The sequence below is a fragment of the Bidens hawaiensis genome, unplaced genomic scaffold (assembly GCF_021521415.1).
Source record: "Bidens hawaiensis isolate Kalapana, Puna unplaced genomic scaffold, B.hawaiensis_p1.1 tig00030250_1, whole genome shotgun sequence".
Taxonomy (NCBI): Eukaryota; Viridiplantae; Streptophyta; class Magnoliopsida; order Asterales; family Asteraceae; genus Bidens; species Bidens hawaiensis.
Genome location: NW_027495041.1, coordinates 141,115 through 146,670, shown reverse-complemented (window position 1 = coordinate 146,670; position 5,556 = coordinate 141,115). Strand labels below are relative to the sequence as shown.

At 37.5% G+C, this 5,556-nt stretch overlaps 1 pseudogene across 1 annotated transcript; it reads left to right on the top strand.

Annotated features, from left to right (window-relative positions):
* Window positions 1-1,536: 1,536 nt before the first annotated feature.
* On the top strand, window positions 1,537-5,326 carry LOC143580130 (heat shock cognate 70 kDa protein-like; annotated as a pseudogene). Its single transcript, XR_013143591.1, has 3 exons — window positions 1,537-1,684; window positions 3,058-3,299; window positions 3,427-5,326. The product of XR_013143591.1 is annotated as a heat shock cognate 70 kDa protein-like (transcript).
* Window positions 5,327-5,556: the final 230 nt, after the last annotated feature.

Sequence of the window (5,556 nt, the reverse complement as noted above, 5' to 3'; positions counted from 1 at the left end):
AAGTTAGAAATTTGTAACTTATTAACTTAATGAGTTTGATTTACCTATTACACCTCACTAACCCTCAAAACTCATTACATTCCATTTTAAAAATAGTGTCATTTTTAGTCATTTTGGCTTGCCTAACACATAAGTTAATCCAAACATTTTTTTAAAATTTCTTTTACAAAATTCACAAGTTGATAGGTTCTTTTAACAAAAACTCTTTTTTTTTCTCTTAAATAAGCAACCCCAAACACACCCTTAATATAGATATATATAAAATTAAACACACCTAAGAAAAGGAAGAATTCCCAAAATAGTCCAAAACATGAGAGAGAAATCGAAAATAGTTCAAAAGTTGTTAAAATTCCCAAAATAGTTCATACAAACTTATCTGTAGCGTGACATTGGTATTCGTGACGTGAGATTTGATTAACTACTCACAGTTTGACACGTGTAAAGGTAACATGAAAGTTTCAAGGAGATCTGTCTTCGCCAAAGGTTTTCAACCCAAAATCATTTTCTCATAAATTCATTTCCTCTGATGCATTTCAGGTGAATTTGTCTCCTACGAGAAATTTCAAAAAAGTTGCAAAAAAAAGATACTTTTCCAATGAATTTAGTCTTGTTAGATGATTTTCAAAAAAGTTAAAAAAAACGATAATTTCCCAATGAATTTAATATCCTCAGATGATTTTCATAAAAGTTTTAAAATATGACAAGTGTTAAGAATGTGGTGGGTGGTGGTGGTGGATGATGGTGGTGGGTGGTGGTGGTTGATGATGGTGGTGGGCGGTGGATGATGGCGATGGGTGGTGGTGTTGGATGAAGGCGGTGGGTGGTGGTGGTTGATGATGGCGGTGGATGGTGGTGGTTGATGATGACGGTGGGTGGTGGTTGATGATGGCGGTGGGCGGTGGGTGGTGGTGGTGGATATGATTTTCAAAAAAATTTTATAAACAACTATTCTTTTTATGCAAAAAAAGATAACTTTTATCTAAAAACCATCGAATTTAAATAATTTATAACAAAATCCATCTTTTCTGACAACTCTTCTTTTTATGCAAAAAAAGACGAAATTCACCTGAAATGCGTCAGAGGAGATGAATTTCCGAAAAAATGATTTTGGATTAAACGGATATCCGAATAATCCGAACAATCCGAATTTTTTAAATTTCCATATCCGAATCTGAATTAGTTATTCGGATATTCAGATTGATCCGATCCGAATAAGAATTCGGATCGGTTTATTTGGGTTTCGATTTCGGTTCGGATTTCGGGTTTTTTTCGGATTTCTTGAACACCCCTAGCGAAGACAGATTTCATTGAAACTTTCACGCTACCTTTACACGTGTCAAACTGTGAGTGATTAATCAAATCTCACGTCACGAATACCAATATCACGCTACAGATAAGTTTGTATAAACTATTTTGAGAATTTTAACAATTTTTAGACTATTTTCAATTTCTCTCTCATATTTTGAACTATTTTGGGAATTCTCCCTAAAATTAAACACACCTAAAATATAGAACTAATTAATTAAGCACTAATATAAACCGTCGTACCGCTCAAGTTTTGCTTGATACTTCCGATTTCGTCTCATACCCCAGTCACATTACAGCAGTTTGAAATCCAAGTTTTCCGGCCACTGCCGTCATTCGTACAGGTTGAGATTAGTTTCATCGGCGTTCGGCTTCTACAGTAAGCTAACTTCGACCATTTTACTTGATTATTGTTTGGGTTTTAAATCGACTCTAGTTTTCTAAACGTTTTGCTTGGTAGATCATATTAACTGACAAAAGCCTATCTGGCAAATTATTTTATTTTATTTTATTATTTTCATTTCTGGTCCAATTACACGGTGTAAAGACTTTGGGTCTCTACTCAAGGGGGTTGTATTTTATTTTCTCTTTATTTTCATTTATGGTCTAATAACACCGGGATGATAGTTAAGACTTTGGGAACCTTGACGTCTCAGGTTCGAAATCCGACTCTAGGGGTTTCTCACACTCTCCTTGATGGTGATGGTGTTCTTGAGTAAGCGTCAAAATCAGTATGGACGATCACATGTCAGGTCATTGGGGGAGGGTAATTTTATACACTATTAAAAAAAAGGAAAATTGGTTTTTATTGGTCCCAACTATCGTCTTTTGGTCACTTTCGGTCCCAACTAACGAATTGGTGGCGGTCCCAACTTTTAACGTATTTGTTCCTAAGTCCTAACGGTCTGCGACTAACAGAATTCTAACGTCGTTAGTTTCAGGTCGCCGGAAAACACACATTTTTCCCAAAAACTCAACAATTTTGTTCCAAACATCACGGTAACTTTGTATCATATCTTTACAACATATTTTTAGTAAAAGCCCCAATTATTGAGGTCTTCGGAACTCTAGAACCATCGTCGGAATTAGTTGATGGTGGTTGGTTGGCAGTGAGACAATTGGTGGTGGTGGCGGTGTTCAGGTGGTGTTTTCCGGCAAAAAAATTGACTCTACCGGCCAAAAACGTTTTCCCGGCGACCTGAAACTAACGGCGTTAGGATTCTGTTAGTCGCGGACCGTTAGGAACAAATACATTAAAAGTTGGGACCATCAGTGACCAATTCGTTAGTTGAGACCGACAATGACCAAAAGGCAATAGTTGGGACCAATAAAACCAATTTTCCTAAAACAAGACTATTCGTTTTTAAAAAAATGGTTAATACTAAAACCTTTGTGTATGTACATTAAGGATTTATAGGAGATCGTATATACATTAGGCATTAGGCATGCTTCAAGGTGTAAGAGAGCATGTCAGACCTAGGGGGGGGGGGGGTTTAGAGTTTGAAAATTCTTTAGTTTTTTGTTTATACGTGTTTTTGTTTATTGTGTGTGTTGTTAAGTATTCAGTTTGTATGCGTTTTTATTTACCTTATGTTTGTTACCCTTGGAGCCCGGGGCCTCGCTAAAAGCCGCCTCTCCATCCCTTTTGATAGGGGTAATGCGTGTTTTCATTTAAACGCTCCCCGGACCCTACTCTGTGAGTGGTATTTTACGATGATAATTGATTGATTGAGAATCTTTGTGTATGTATAGCCACGCACGTATTCCACGATGCCAAGAACTGTGAAAACAACTCCCATAGGTATTGATCTTGGAACAACATACTCGTGTGTTGCTGCTTGGTTCGATCAGCACAACCGTGTTGAGATCTTTACTAATGAAACAGGGAAACAAGATCACCCCATCATGTGTGGCTCTTGACAACAACACACACCTTTTAGTAGGTGAGGGTGCCAAAAACCAAATCACCAGGAACCCCACTAACACGGTTTTCGGTGAGTTTTATTAATCAACAACGTTGATATTTGTCATACAAGAAAATCATGGATTTCTCTTTTATTGAGTATATAGTATGCCAATTATTAATAAAGTTTATGTGCTTTTGTTTATGGTAAATTTCAGATGTTAAGCGCTTAATGGGGGGCAGATTCAGTGACATCAGGCTGCAAAAAGACATAGAATCATGGCCTTTTAAGGTAATCGAAGGATCTAACGATAAGCCAATGATTGTACTCGAACACATGGATACAAACAAGAAGTTTTCAGCTGAAGAAATATCTTCCATGATTCTGAAGAAGTTGAAAGAGGCTGCCGAGGCATTCCTTGGTACAGCTGTGAGAGATGCAGTGATTACGGTCCCTGCATATTTCAGTGACAAAACAACGACGGGCGACAAAGGATGCTGGTACACTGGCTGGTCTCAACGTCATGCGCTTGATTAGCGAGCCCACAGCAGCTGCAATTGCGTACGGTCTAGACAAGATTTCAGACCCAAACCACCCACGGCACAAAAACGTTTTTGTTTTTGATTTAGGTGGAGGGACATTTGATGTGTCACTTCTCACTATCAGCAGAGATGGAACCGTAACGGTCAAAGCTGTGGGAGGTGATACTCATTTGGGCGGAGAGGATTTTGACAAGGCCATGGTTGATCATTGTGTACAAGAGTTTAAGAGAAGACAAAGGAAGGATATTAGTAATAATGCCAGAGCTATGGGGAGATTGAAAGTTGCGTGTGAGAAAGCAAAGAGGGACCTGTCTTCAACAGCTGAAACCTCAATTGATATTGATTGCTTGTATGATGGAACTGATTTTTCAATGAAGGTCACCCCGGGCTAAATTTGAGGATCTGAATTCTAGTTTTTTTGAGAAGTGCATTGTGCATGTAGAAAATTGCTTAAGAGATGGGAATATGCACAAAAATAATGTGGATGATATAGTTCTTGTGGGTGGGTCTACTAGAATTCCGAAGGTACAACAAATGCTTAGTGAGTTTTTTGACTGGAAACCACTTTGCAAGAGCATTAATGCAGATGAAGCTGTTGCTTATGGTGCAGCGGTGTTGGCTGCAAACTTAAGTGGTAATGGCAATAAAGCTGTGAAAGATTTGATACTTTTGGATGTCACTCCTTTGTCCCTTGGTATCTCAGTAGATGAAGGATATATGAGTGTACTTATTCCAAGGAACACACCAATACCCACCATGAAAGAGAATTTGTATGAGACAAGGTATGACAATCAAGTATCAATCGCAGTGCATGTGTATCAGGGTGAGTGTGGCAAGACGAAAGACAATATCTTTCTTGATGAATTCACTCTTCATGGTGTTCCACCAGCCCAAGCAGGTAAAGAAAAGATGAAAGTTTGCTTCAGCATAGATGCCAATGGTATTCTCGATGTGTCAGCTGAGTTAGTGTCCACTGGTAATAAAAGAAGTATAGTAATTGCTGGGAGTGGAAATGTGTCCAAGGATGACATCGAGACGATGCTGAAAAAGATAGACCAGTTCTAGTTCTATTGTTATAATTAGCATGCAGGATTAAAACAAGGGCATCATTTATGTTTTGCTTTTAAGTTGTTTGTTATCAACTCCTAGCTCTATTTCAATGCAGCTGCTATGGTTTTTGAAAATATATTAGAACTTGCTAAGGTTTTATGGTATTAAAATTATATTTACCATCTTTGTGTGAGTGTGTCAGCATTAGTTTAGAAAATGGGTTATGGAGTCTTTGTTTCTACATAATATTCATGTTTGTACTTTGCTTGAATCATGTATGAATTGATCAAGTTAGTATTCTAATCTCTATATTATCTCCTGATGACCAACCGTCAACAAATTCATCAGCTGCGGCGACCGTGAAAAATCAATCTCGGGTTCTCCGTGCTGATTCTCACGGTCGGTATGGTAAGTCTGGAGGAAAGTACGTTATCGAAACCCTGATGTACACTGTATTTCCAGTTTTCTGCCTTAGTCTACTCAATTAACATCACATTACACATACAACTTCTGTTGTTCAATTCTGTATGACCCAATTAGATTTCGCTATAGTGTCTATTGATGATTGAGCTTTTATGAATTTGGTTCAGTTTTGGTTCTTTTGAGTTAAATTGTTTATTTTACTTTGTTTTCTAGGTTATCAACATATGTGCATCTAACCTATTTTGATTTTGCTTCAAATAGGATGAATGTTTGAGCTTTCATAAACTGGATACAGTTTGAGTTGTTTTAAATTGTGTTTTAATGGTTTTATT